We start from the raw sequence: 14572 nt of genomic DNA, 5'->3' as shown, positions 1-14572 counted from the left end.
AAGAACCTCTGTGGCATTGCCATGGGGAACGGCGTGCCTGGTTCAAAGGTTCCGTTTTCGCCGAACTGCGCTTCGCCCGGCGCCCTGCTTCGCTCACGCGGTCGCGTCTCAGTGGTAGTTCCGGGATGCGTACTGCCGCGTGTGTTTTGCGCTCGTGGAAGTTGCTCTGACAAAAGTCAGAGCTTCGATGGCCGTTGTTGCTTCTGTGGGTCCCTCTACTTTCGCTCTGCTGACTAGTGTCGGCGGCCGTGCAGTAAAGGCGGGCAACGTTGGGCACGGCAGCAGTGACGTATGAAAGTCTGATTTCAGGCGGGTGACTTGAAATGCGCTAACGCGATGCGGACCACTAAAACGTGATTTTATTTCAAAATAAGCACTTGCTTGGCATAAAAGTAGCACTACGACGTTTCTGGACCGCTATTTCAACGACCAACGTCAACTTGATATTTGCCTTTAGTGTCCCTTTAAGAACCCTGTTAAAGCGTTCTATTTGAATGTTAGCCTGGGTATAATTGGACGAGAATACATGGCGGATGCCCTTTTCCTTTAGATACTCCTGAAAATGTAAAGAGACAAACTGTGGACCATTGTCGGTAGCTAAAACCTCTGGTAGCCCTTCCCGGCTAAAAGATCAGTCCAACAACTTAATGACCTCCTTTGTTGAGATAGAATTCATGCCAAGAACCTCAGGCCACTTTGATTAGTAGTCGACTAATGTAATGAGATACTTCAGAAAAGACAGATTTAATGGGCCGATAATATCCATACCCAACTTTTGCCACAACTTACATTTACAACAAACAACTTACAACAAACGTTTGCAACACTCTTTAACGTGGGGCAAAGGATACCCATCGATGTAATTGCCTTATTAGGTTCCCTGAGATCTACACACAGCCGGGTGCTTCCATTTTTCTTGCGGACGACGACGAGCGTTGAGACCCACTCCGAGGTGTCGCACGTTCGATGACATCACAGTCCTCGAGTCGTCGCAGTTCGTTGGATGCCTGATCACGGAGAGCTAGAGGCAGTCGTCGCAACTTGGATGCAACCGGAGTCGCAGCTGGCCGCCGTTGAATGCGATGGATGAAGCCTTTAACGAGACCCAACTCATCGCTGAGAGATGCTCAAAGCCCGGAGGCACGTTGGAGGGGCACCGCACTGCACATGATGCCAGTCGGCACGTCAACGACGCGCCGTCGATCTGGATGCCTAGTCGCTCCCGATGATCCCGATGCGCTGTTTGTAGAAGTTTCGCAAGTCAACTACAGCTTTGGACAGGCTGTGCTGTTTGCTGAAATGATGCTGGAAGTCTTCTGCAGTCATCAAAGACAGATGCTCCGGTATCCACCAGTAGTTGCAGGGTAACACCGTCGACCACAGCGCGGACGACTAAGTCTTTTCTGGACGAGGTGCTAACTGTGAGCATGTAAGGTGAAGGATGATCCGAAGATAACACTGACGAGCTTGAAGCTAAGTCCAATTGTGTAGAGGCCTGCTGTTCCGGTACGGTGTTGACGGCTCCCCTCGAAGAAACGTGCTGTACAGGGTCATTGTGGCACATCGTCGTGAAATGTCCCCAAGCGTTGCACGTATTGCAACGTCGGTTTCGGGCTGGACAATTCTGAAAATTGGAGTGGTGTCGTCTGCTCCCGCAGCGGTCACATGATTGAGGCTGGAAGTTGCCTTGAAACTTCTCATTCGAAACTGAAGCACGGGACCCCGACGATGACTGCGGCTGAAAGTGGCCATCTTGGCTTGCCGGAACTTCTGTGACGTTGTGGCCTCCCCAGAAGTGTTGATGTGACGTGACGGCTTCCCCGTCTGCCCCGGCCATCTTCTTTCTTCGTGCTGCCATATTGGGTGCCTTGCCCTATGGCTTAAACGTGTTCAGGTTGACTGGGAGCGAACGCTTGGTTGGCCAATGACAACACTTTGAGCGTCCGACCGATTTCTTCTGCTTTTTATAAGGATAACTCTTTGCGGTGAGGTAGCAGTTTCTCTCGCACCCGCGGGTTGGACGTGCCGTGTATGATTTGATCGCGCGGACGTTCCGCGTACAACAGTCTGAACTTGCATCGTACGGCTTTTTTTGAGAACAATCACGTAATCCAGAAAGTTCTCTCCGGGCAGTTGACGACTGGTAAACTCATGACGTTCAACCCGGGTTGATGGACGCGGCGGAAAGTCGGTCAAGCTGTTCGACGAGAGTATCGAATTTCGAAACGGCCGGAGCCGAAGAATCCGTCTCAGACGCTGGCGTGGACGCCGCGCTACTCCTCAGAGTAGTAGACGCCGCGTTACTCGGAGTAGTTCGGGCTTCTTCTTGTTCTGCTGCAGCAAATATTTTCTCTGTCCTTCCCGTCTTGGCAGGCTGACGAGTGCCGATGCGCGAAGCGGGCCCTTCCAGTCGCTGGCGCCGGCCGCCTCGAGGTGGGCCTGAACAATTTCTTCCAATTAGGCCACGAATCGGGGGTGGCCCCGGCAGCTCGAGGAAGACAGGGAGGTGCTTGAAGAGAGCCATGCCGACAGAAGTGGTACAGCGAGGTACAGAACGGAGCAAGGGCGAAGGCCTAGGCGAAAGCTTGACAGAGTCCGCACATAAAGAGCGCTAGGCCTCGCGACGCCAGACGCGTCAGACAGGACAGGAAAAAGCAGGAATCACGGAAACTGATGGGTTCTTGTTCCGAGGCTGAAACCGAGGCGTAGAACCTCCTTGTCGCCATGTTGTTGTGTCGGCGGGCGGTGTCTGACGGCGAGGGCCCGACGACTGGATGTGAGACGCGACGTGTGCCGGCATGGCCTGCGACACGAGCAGTAGAAGTGAGTGACTCCGGAGCCCGCGGAAGCTCGGCAACGACTCAGTCGGCCAGCAGCCGTTTATTCGAAACACACATAACGGACACGTGTGCACACGTCATTGGCTGAATGCAAGCACATGTGCCGTTACACCGACATCTGTTGACTATACGCCACGCTAAGCGCACTCTCAGTGCTCGTGCACATTTATAGATGGCGCCACTACACCATACCGACATGGGGCTCACTTGGCGATGATGGGAAGGCAGACAAAGAAGGCGGTTAGGTTGGCATGACGGGAGTAGCTTGTTCGAACGGTGAGGTGAGATTCAAAGTCTACTACGCCAAATGTGAGGGCTTGGGTGGGGCAAGGTCGAAGTCAGGGCACAGTGGTCGGAAGAAGCAGTCTTTATTGCAATGGCACATAACTAAAACATAGAGGACTTGTGTGTGAGAGTGCTACAAAGGCGCTATCTGTCGGGGGCTGGCAAAGTGAGACGGACGACCTTGGAGAGATTGTCCACTCACAGGATGACCAACATCTATCTTCTCGAGGGCACATATGGTTGTTCAAATCATCAATGTCAATCTTTAGCAGGCCAGTCATTCTCATTGATGAACAGAGAATGTAGGATTTGAGAAATTTTGTTAGCAGTTTTCTGACTATTCTGAAGGTCCTTAGCCAAAGAGAACATGAGTGGCTTATCTGTCAGAAAAAGTGTAAAAATTGGTGGATTGTCACTGCAATAAAGCAGTGCAATCTTGAGTTTTGCTACCACTAGTGGGTTGCAGCTAGGCTGGCTAGAATTGGGAGGTGTGAAAACTGGCCGCTCAAAGTTGGCCCCCATTCGCGATCCCGCAGTGGTGGCGCTGTAGTCAGAGGCACCGCCAGCTTGAGCTGTGGTAATGCGCTCGCGCATGGGCTTCGGCAGGATTTTGTCTTCAGGGCCCGTGTTGCATCGTGGCTGGTGAAGTGAGAAACGCTGGTGTGGCTTCAGGAAGGGGGGAAAAGGTAATGTCATGCCCCTTTTAACCCCTTGCCACGACCATGCACTCGCATCGTTCGCTGCTACATTTCTGCTGTTGAAAGAGCTTTTATAACGTGAACACAAACAACAATTTTACGGATTAACAATATACTTGTCTCGCTCAAGGATCATGGCATTAGTGCGAACCTTTCGGCAGTTAACAGGTCAAGCAACCAGGCATAATTCAAGGTACCATGGAGGCCGAACCACATGCAACGTTTTTCCTGATAAGTCTTTCAGCTTGGGCTAGTGGTTTGTAATCTACTGGGAAGTTCTTGCAGTGCGCGAACTTTCTGTCTACTCTGTCCTTTTTTCCTATGTTCGCGCGCTGCAAGAACTTGTATGGTTTTTGCGGGTGTTTTCTGGCGTTGCGTCTCTCGGCGTCATCACATAAGTGCCATCAGAGAAGGCAGATAACCACATGAGGAGCGCTGCGGCCAGCGCCAGCCCAGTGTCGCACATTGTGTCCAGAGGCAATGAACCTGACGCGTCACAAAGCAGTGTGCAGTTTCCATCAATGGACTACCAAGAATATTCCTGATTATGGCTTTTATGTCTCATTTGCAGTTTTGTAGAGTGAAAAACAAGTCACAGTGCCGCTGAAAGGTCTATTTTCCAGTATTTCCAGAACTTGTATTTTCCGAGGCAACCATCTTCGAGGCAACCATCTTCTTTATCGACTGTACCTTGACTAGAGGATCATCACCTTTTTGGGGTGGTAGAATGCACACGCCGTCCACGATGTCACCTTGGCAGCGGGTGCTGGGTCCTTCAGTGTCATTCTCTTCGGCGTATTTCGCTCGTTTGATGTTCGCTTGCGCATTCTCAATAATGGCGCGCTTGACAGCAGCATCCATATTTTTTTTAACAAAAAAAAACACACTCTCCGTGTGTATATGGTGAAGCAACAACGCACGGAAAAAAAAAAACGAGCAGAGGAGTGAATGTGTACGTTGATGCGCGCCTCTATATATACACACGCACGCTGAGAGAGACGGGACGGTGGTAAAAAAAAACAGCAAAAAACAATGCCCTTACCCGCCGTGATATCGCACGTAGATTGGATCCGCCTTAAGAGACAATACGATTTATCTCGAGGAGGTGAAGATGACGTCGATTCAGCGGCAGCTGTGATAACACTCAGCAAAAACCGTTGCCGATGAAGTGGTTAAAGTACTGTACGACGGCCGTTTAATGACGGTCCTTGATAAGGAATATTATCGCGAGAGATATGAGTAAAACGTACGACATTTTTCAACAACGCAATAATAATGACGACGGCATCTACAATCCATGGCCGATGCACTGGGCGTTAATAGTACGTCTAGATCCGAACCGAGCAGGAAACGAAAACTCTGGACTAGCTGAAATTTACTACGATGGCATCATCTCCATAGCACTGCGGTCCAACGAGCGTATGCACATGAAACCACACACGCTTTTCCCCATCGACGAGATGATACGCAAGGTGCGTTTCTGTTCCTATCGAGTGCAGTTTAGCAACGTCATTGCTGCTTATCCCATTCGAATGCTGCGATCCATCAACGAGGCCAACCTCGCTTCTACCACCACCACCACCGACATGACTCTAATGCAGGTTGCTCGCGCGTGCTATCACGCATCTAAGCACAATAGCACGTCAGTACCGTCGTGCAGGTAATTGCCGTGGACGACAGTGGCAAGTTTGCACAGCGAGCCCTAGTTTTTCCTCACGTGAATCTCATATGGTACGATTTTGACAGAACTCAGAGTGCTCGTTACATCGACTGCACCGAGCACGTCGTATTACACGGACCTCGATGTGACAACGACAAAAGACATTCTCAGCCGCATCAACGACTCTTCTCTTATTTCGTTGTGAGCGAAGCATCTGCGGATGCGACGGCTCGGCTACTAGAGACTGGGAGTTGCGATTTTACACCACCTCCCGTGTCGTATGGTGGAAAGAAGAGGAAAAATTTAGCACTACTGACGTTGGTGGAAGTGTTTCGTGAGGATTTTATACGTGTACGCGTACAAAGTATTTCAGGCAACATCCAATTTGCCGATACAGCAACTGTTTGCCTCTACCTACCCGTCAATAAAATATACAATGTAAGGTTTGTAAATCTCGGGTGCATATTTCTTTATTACATTACGTACGATGGTATGATCACGCTCTTCCTTGGTATCACAGTATAGCGCTGGGTAGACGCACCAATCGAAAATATCGTCGCCAAAACTGAAATGCCACTTCATGATTCGAGCGGCACTAGCCTTGTAATTTATTTGTTCAGACATGTCGAAAAAGGGGGAGTGAACAAAAAAAGAAAACATGCAAAATATGAGTTTTTTGTATTTTTTATTCACACAATGCAATCGACTCAGTGCAGTATAGAGGAAGGATGTCACTTTCGTCGTCGTCGTCGTCGTCGTCGTCGTTAGTAGTAACACGCTCCTTGAGTAAGGAGAGTGTCAGTTGTGTACATGCTTGCACCAGATTGTCTGTGTTGTCACACACTAAGTGCATCATTGTCGTATCGTGATGCTCAAAATGAATGCCTTGCACTCGAACGCTTTTGGTATTGTACTTGATGTTCCTGGCACCCGCCTCTACGACGCGAGTGTCACGAATGACCATGTCGTACAGGTCGATAACACAGTACTTATTTGTGCTAAAAAATGGAGCCAGTTGCCGATGGAAGGACATTTACCAACGTATACCTGGATAGGATAGGTTGACCGACGTTGTGCATCAATGCGTATACTTCTTGGTGTAGTACAGTGTCGTCGCAACTGTACTGGTAGGTCCGCTCCTCGTCAGTCAAGTTCACCAATGTCACAGTTACACGAGTAGGCGTGTCCCGCCTGTAGTGTCGAGGGTCGATTGGTTCCAACACTTTGTCCATATCCGCACTCGAACCACAGTATATTCGCACGTTCAGGCGGCCCTGTATGAAGATCGAGAGTACTGTAGCAAATAAAGTAACATAATTACTGTTGGGTTGCTGCAATGGTGCGTCGGTGTCTTCCTTCAATCGATATACGGGCCCCAGCGCCACGGAGCGGTAGATTTAAAGAATCGCATGACGATATCTACGTCACGCCAAGAGCGTTGAACGTTATCGCGATTATCGAACAAACACGGATACACGCACTTTTCGAACAATTCGACGTCTCCCTTTTTGCACGCATTGAGAATGGCGAGCGCAGTGTTTTCCACGTCCAACACTTCACCCAACTGATTAGTTTTGCGCACTCGAATTGCGGTGCGTATGGCGGTCAGCGTTTTCCACCACAGGGGATATTGTTGTTCTATTGTCGAGTCCGAATGTAATTCACTGACTCCGTTTACTATGTTCGCAAAATGCTCGAAATTGGCGCTCAACTCTCCTCCGCTGTCGGGCTGCTCGTGCGTCTGATGGCGAGACCAATCGATGGACGCGTATGCCGTAATCAAATCGCTGCTGCCCCTGTTGTTGTTAATTGCGTACAACATCTTGAGATCGCGGAGTAAATGATCGGACGTAACATCACATATTTTTACGGTCCCCCCATGGTTACCCACGATCATACGCACAGTTGTTGGCGAATCACACTCTAACAAATACAACACGTCAGGGTCCGAGTATTTGGACTCGCCGGCCGGATAGTACATGTGATATATGGCAGCCAAGTAATCGACGCGGTTGCGGTGCTCCAAACACCCTTGTACGCGTTCACCACCGCAGTTGCTTCAGCCGAATTGCTTAAAACGCGCAAATAGTATGGTAAGGCATTCGCGTCCGATAATACCACGTGTCGGGACTGTAATTTTGCGTGAGCTGAGTCGGAGCTCGATTGGGAATATCGGGACGCTTGTAGTACTTGTAGCTTGTAGACCAGAACAGTATTTTCCAGAACTTGTAATATATGGCCTCCGAGCTTGAAGTTGTCGCAGATCTTTGAGGCCACGTATTCGGCCAATACACACATTCCTGCTAAGCCATAGAGTTTCATACATAACCTAGAGAGGAAACTGGCGCTGCGATTGTTCAACCACCATGGGAATGATGAGAAGTACAGGCTTCAGATTGGATTGCGTTAGCTAGCGAACTGCCTACGGATCTTTTTCTACAGTTTGTTTCGTTCTTCGCGAGGCGTGGGTAGTGGAGTGCGTTGCAGAGCACTCAAGCAGTGTGTTTGTTGTTAAAAAGCTGAAACCGCTAGATCTCTTGGTTTGCTGCGACGTTGCAGCTTTACAGGTTGTATATGGCAGTTTTAGTAAAGTGTCGTGCACTCACCGCTGCGCACAGATGCAGCGTCCCATGCCAGTGCAGGAAATTGCATAGAGTTCACGTTTTGTGATAAGCGCTACTTGTCAAAACTCTTTCAAATCGACTGCAAAACGACGGCGAAGCTAAGTAGACGCTCCGCCACGCTCTTCTGACTCGACTTCACAACAAACGAGAGATGCGTTGGAGACAGACCATTTGGACAAACACACCTGGCATCGCAGCAGATGATACGTTAAGTGTTTCTCACTCAATACAGTACTGTTATTTCCATAAATAGATAATGCGTACCTTTGAGGGAAAAACAAGTGTGTTTGTTTTCAAGTGTTGTAAAAATAAATTCATTATTTGGTAATGCCAAATCTAGAACACATTGCAGAGCAATGCATACCCTGGTGGTTGAATTTGTCCAGGTTTCACTTCCAACTCACCATCACGCAACTTTTGTAATAAGTTTTACGTACAAAAGAATGAAGCAAGTTTTACTTGGAAATAAGTTCATATCGCTTTATTTTACTCTCGGCAAACAAGCGTCGCGAATCTCAAGAACCTAATCCATCTGAAGCAAATCCGAAGCCTGTACTTCCCATCATTCCCATGGTGGTTGAAGCGCCGCTCAAGGAGCTCGCGTAGACACTAGCGCCAGATTCCCCTCTAGGTATTATTGTAAGAAACTTTGTGCTAAGCCTATCGATGACTTGAGTACGGCTCTCAGAAACAGTTCAAGATATCTCGAACGCTTTGCTGTCAAAGCTTCTAGAGAACAAGCCAAGTCAAATACAAGCATTAATTGAGAAATGGGCCACACAGTGCACGGTGACGACTTAATAGATCTTAGGCCGACAGCAGCCATTTTTGGCAGCAGCGATGACGCCATTACATAGGCGGAAGTTGCTGCCAGCTGCGCGCTGATTGGTTCTGCTTCCATCGAACTGCTTCTGGCATCGACACCGACGCTGCCGACGTCTGGGCATAGCCTCTTCCATAAAGTTCGTGCCCTTGCATTTGCATGAAATACATATGCGCCATCCATCCCTCATAGTTCCGGCGCTTGCCGCCAGAAGCTGCCCCGATTCCATAATACAGCAGACAACCCGGCCTTGGCACGCTTGCATTTGACAGTCTAGAAACCGTCTTCATGGCATTAGATTGTGCATACATTAAGAAGTGTGCACACATAAAATGTTTAACACAAGCGCTGTATGCAGAATGCATTGCGAGCTTTTTTATTTGGTTTTGTGCTCAAAGCTTGAGCACTTTTCAAGACAACGGTTTAGCATGAAAGTCTTTGTCAAAGTCGTGTATTTCAATCACATTCGTCGTGAAGTTCAGAAAATGTGAACGGAGAACTTCATGGAGCACAACGTCCAAAAAGTTTTTCATGGTGACCTGGGGTTCAGCACTTGAGTTGTTCACACTTTTGTAGTGTTTCCGTGGCGTTGTCAATGGCAGCCTTCAGTGACTTGTTCATATTTCTTGCTTTTGCGAGGCAAACTTTCATTTAATTCTTTAGCGAATGGAGAACCATTACAAACTCAGCAGATGGATAGAGGAGTCCACCTCTGTCCTGGTGCCTAATTAAAGCATCCAATGGTTCAGAAGTGTTCGGTTTAATCACTAGAGTGAAGCATTCATCACATGAAATGGTTTCGTGGATTGTTCTTGCTATATATCCACCAATCATTCCTAGTGCAGCAACATCTGGCGTTGCGAGCAATGTCTTCCCCCTGTCGAAACTCTCCTCGAGGGTCGGGTTTGCTTCTGCTGGAAATGCTTCATCATCATCTCTGCGCTGCTTTTGCCGATTGGTGTTGGAGCAGCTGCTGCTGCCTGCAGTCATCACGTTGCTGCTGTTGGATATGCAGGCTATGCCAGTCTTCTGTGCTTTTTCATACCCGGACAAATTTCCCTCATGTCTGTCTGCTCATTCGAGCCTGCAGATTTCCTCAATGACTCAAAGAAGGCCTTTAACGGGTCAGAGGACATCTTCCTAATCAGAATGAAACGGAAGCGTGTAACCTTGAGGAGGTACTGAACGCACTCCACATTTGAGATGGTTATTGTTGTATCGACGCGGCCGTACAGGATGCCGACGCTGACAAAGAACAAAGGGCCCGGCGCCCGGAGCGCCGGCCAGGAAGAAGAAAGCAGCAGCAGAGACCCAAGCGGAACTCTTATTTACAACATAGCGTCTTTAAATACAGAAGTACAGCGCCCCCTGAGGGTGGCATTTCTATATGTAAAACCGGAAGCGAAACCTGACACCACACCATCCCTTCCTTGTTTGAGAGAAGGCATACAGGGTCCTACATCCTTATACAATCCTGAATGAACACACCATAATATCCCCCCCCCCCCCCCCCCCCCCCGGGTTTATAAAGAGAATGTGAGATTGAATGTAAAGTTTATATGATGGTAATGTCAGGCATACTTAAATGCCTGCCGAGAAGCCTTGTACAGAATGTTATACAATGCTAAGAATGATGTAGCACTGATGTCACGCGGAAAACACCCGTGGTAACTTGAAAATTGAAGGGAAGAGAAAAAAAAATTCTGAAAAATGCATAAAATGAGCCATGGAAGGTAAAGACAGTTTATACAAACACACAGCGTGCATTGGTCGCCCAATATAACACTAAGAAAATAAGAAAAAGAAATGCACACAGTACACTGCACTCTTGACACTGTATACAAAACAATGTGAATAATGAAGATAAAAAATCACGACACAAAGTCTGTAAACCTAGAAGGTTTATTCTTTGACTGTTTAGATTGATGCGGCACATGTTGTGCCAAAGCACTCTCTTGTGAAGCTGAAAGTGGTGCATGTAAAGAACTTGAGCTTTCTGGCTCGCTGAAGCGCTGCTCAGGAACATCTGAGAGCAGGGAAGAATAATGTGAATCCGAAGACTCGCTTAAGCGCCCCTCAGCACTGGCTGGGGACGGAGAATTACGACGCGACTCATGGGAGCCCAACAGCTCTGAAACATGTCCATTATTGTTAAAAGCTGGACCTGCATGGGAACTGGGCACGGCCGTCGAGTGTTCATATGGTGCTTATAGAGAGTCCTGTGACTCTAAAATATGCTTGGGGCACGTAAGAACATTGTGGGGGCTGGACACCGCAGCCGAACATTGAAAAGGTGTCTGTAAGGAGCCCGGTGGCTCTACTACGCACTCAGTAGAAGTGTGGTGGCTGGGCACCACAGCCAGACTTTGAACTGGTGCCGCTAAGGAGCCCTGTGGCTCAAGTACACTGTCGTTAGAAGAAAAGAAAGCATTGCCCTTGCAACAGCCGTCAGAACAAGTATGGCAACATTGAGCATTTGCAAGGTCGGCGTGCATGTACCGTTGACTATAGAACACTTGAGTAGGAATGAAAAAGCAATGGGCATTAGGCAGCAGCAATTCGCGTTCGGGATCAGTGCGAAAAAATTCATCGCACTACATGTTCACCGGAGAAACAGGAGCACTGCAGTTCGAAGATCTCGGTCTTGCGATGACTCCATGAGCCTCACGTTGACTCAGGACATCAGTCACTTGCTGAGGAAGCTGGCACGGGCATCGGTGGAAACCGGTTGCCACTGCTGGCACGCCCTGTCGACGACCATGTTGAACTAATGTATCCTCTGCTTGACTGGGGTCCGGAGCGAAGGGTCTATGAGGCTCCAACACTGCCTTGGCAGGAAGTGCTGACGGCGCGACGAGGGAACAAGACAGAGTCTCACCCGCGATGACTATCTTGAGAGCTCGGATGACGTGTAATCCCAACGCTGAAGTGCCTTTGTCCGTAACGTAGAAAGGAACAGAGGCGTCGTTGCCGTTGTATGAAACGGAAGCATTGAAGTATCCATAATGGGCAATAGCTTGTTCCGAATAGTTGTTCAGGATGGTGTTGGACGGAAGAAGCTTGATATGCGAGAAGCACCATTTGTAGTGTTCGACACTCAGCAGTGACACAGCAGCTCCTGTGTCGATGAGAAGGCTCAGGATGCAGCCGGTTGATGCCAACAGGAAGTCGTAGAAAATCAACTGAATGAATCGTATCGTCCACCTGTAGGACAGTTACAGTATTTGTCACAGTAGATGTAGCCAGAGCATTTGCAGGCGAATCCGTTGATGACCGGCAGACTTGTAAAGTGTCCGCGTTTCTCGCACCTTGAACACGGCAGGGCAAGCGGTGGAGTCAGCCCAGTGCTGCGGTGAACCGCAGCAGAAGCATGCTCCTGCGCGAGCCAACGGCGATGCCGGAGAGGAGGCAGCAGCAGCACCGGCGGGAGAGGAGGTACTCGCCGACGGAGAGCAGCCGGTGCCATCTTGCGAGGAAGGCTAGGGAGGGGCTGCCATGAGCAGGACGAGGAAGACATGTTGCCATGTTGGCCGGCTTCCTCGCGAGGTCGACGCGCTGAGCAGCCATGATGGATTGGCCTCGATGAAACTGCGTCGACTGGCAATCCGGAAAGCTGTTATAACGCGCGGTCGACGCGCTCTTCCTCCCTTGCCAGGTCAAGGGCCTTTGGACGGTGAAATTCTTCCCCATCTTGAACAATTGCCGCTTTAAGTGGGGGAACGCAGTGCCAGCCACTATCTGGTGGAACGCCAGGACATCGGCAGACGTGCCAAATTCGCATAGCCTGGCAAGCCTTCTTACTTCTTGAATGAACTGTACGGCAGACTCGTCAGGGCCTTGCCGCAACATTTTGAAAGTGGCGCGGAGGCACATTGGATCGACCTGGCTGTCGAAGATTGCGTCCAGTTGTTCGAGGGTGGCTTTGTATGCGTCTCGTGCGGGCTCCGGAGTTGCCTGGTTGGTTTCCGGCTGCCGCTCGTCCTCGATGGCACGGAGGTAGCAGTTCAGGCCCTCGATCGCTCAAGGCATTCAGGAGGAGCGCCTCCTTGTGCTCCGGCGTGGCGTCCCACGCAGCGGCGTCAATGTAAACCTGTAAAACAGGACGCCACTGCCGCCATGACACCGTGGTTCACCGGGGCACTGTAGAAATGGAGGAGGGGAATAGCCACTTGCATGATAACAGCGGAAAGCCGGAAGGTACCGGAGTCAGGACAAATGCGAAGCAGAAGTTGTTAGGCCTCGTGCAGAGTCAGGAGGTAGCATTAGTTGGAAAACACAGCATTGGTGGGAAGTAGCCAGGGTGCTGAGAACGACAGCACAAGTAGGAAGTCCAGAGGCCCACCTTGTTGCAGATGCGCGTGATTGCGCCACTCGTCGCCAGTTTATCGACGCGGCCGTACGGGATGCCGACGCCGACGAAGAACAAAGGGCCCGGCGCCCGGAGTGCCGGCCGGGAAAGAAAGCAGCAGCCGAGGCCCACGTGGAACTCTTTATTTGCAACATAGCGTCTCCTTAAATACAGAAGTACAGCGCTCCCTAAGGGCGGCATTTCTATATGTAAAACCGGAATCGAAACCTGACACCACAGTTATGATCGGTAAGCCCTCGCACGTCTCTTTGGTCAAAAATTCTTGACCGGGCTCTGTCGCTTGATTTCGGCCAGGTAGTCAAGAAATGATGTCTCAAGCCAACCTAGTTGTTCATCATCTTCAGATTCGTACTGCTTGCAGTCCGGGTTGTTCGGGGCTACATGCTGGGTGCAGTTTCTTACGTCCATGAGGCTGAGCCAACGGTACGAGGTGTCCATGAATATGACGGTGGAACCGACGTGTGCGAAGCTGGCGTGACAAGTGTGACCTGCCTGCTCTTTCAGGAGCTTGAGGGCCATGGTCACATGTGGCGAAATGACTTGCACTGCCCTCCTGACATTCATTTTTTCTATGCTTCCTAGTAGAAAATCTCACTGGCTTGACAATACTGCGCTGTTGCATTTTGTAGAGGTCTTTCAGGTACTGGGCGGTTATTACGCCGTCCAGTGATTCCATTCCTGCGCCAACTGCGCCAAAGTGCGCCAAATTGTATTTACTGCGCCATTCTGATAATATCGACGAAAATTGCGCCAAACTGCGCCAAAGTCTCGGGTTTGGGGGCGTCTATCACCGGCAATCGCGCGGCCGGCGCGTCAGAACATGTGCAGCTTGAGCTTGGGGCTGCCAAAGTCACAACCATGGACCAAGAATTATTCCGCTGAATAATAGCGCTCGCGCGTGCGTCCCGAATAAGCCATGATGCCATGCACGGTGCCGACGCAGCGTCTGTTCTGCAAGTCGGCTCGACAGCAAAACGCGCTCTCCGCAGAGGCTCGTGACGTCTAGGCCACTCGGTAGCGAGAAAGTGCGACGGCGATTCATCGGCGGACGTTGTCTGTTCTAGAAACGCTGCTGATAGCTCGTTTCAAGCGTCGCACGGAACGTAAGGAAAGCAATGTTCAGTAATAACTACATGTGTGCTGCTGAAATGTCTGTCACTTCTGTTTCCGGACATCGCGGAATGAAATCTGGGATCGCTAGCAGTATATATATGGAACAATATCGAATTTTCCTTGCTTCGCGTTTATGGAAGAGCACGCGAACGGTGGAAAC

General features: G+C 49.8%; 1 pseudogene; it reads right to left on the bottom strand.

The window, feature by feature from the left end:
• Positions 1-9340: 9340 nt before the first annotated feature.
• LOC125756808 (uncharacterized) lies at positions 9341-13921 on the bottom strand (annotated as a pseudogene).
• Between the last annotated feature and the right edge of the window lie 651 nt (positions 13922-14572).

This window comes from Rhipicephalus sanguineus, unplaced genomic scaffold, assembly GCF_013339695.2.
Source record: "Rhipicephalus sanguineus isolate Rsan-2018 unplaced genomic scaffold, BIME_Rsan_1.4 Seq845, whole genome shotgun sequence".
Classification (NCBI taxonomy): domain Eukaryota; kingdom Metazoa; phylum Arthropoda; class Arachnida; order Ixodida; family Ixodidae; genus Rhipicephalus; species Rhipicephalus sanguineus.
Note: the sequence above shows the minus strand (reverse complement) of the source record. Positions and strands in the feature narration are given on the sequence as shown.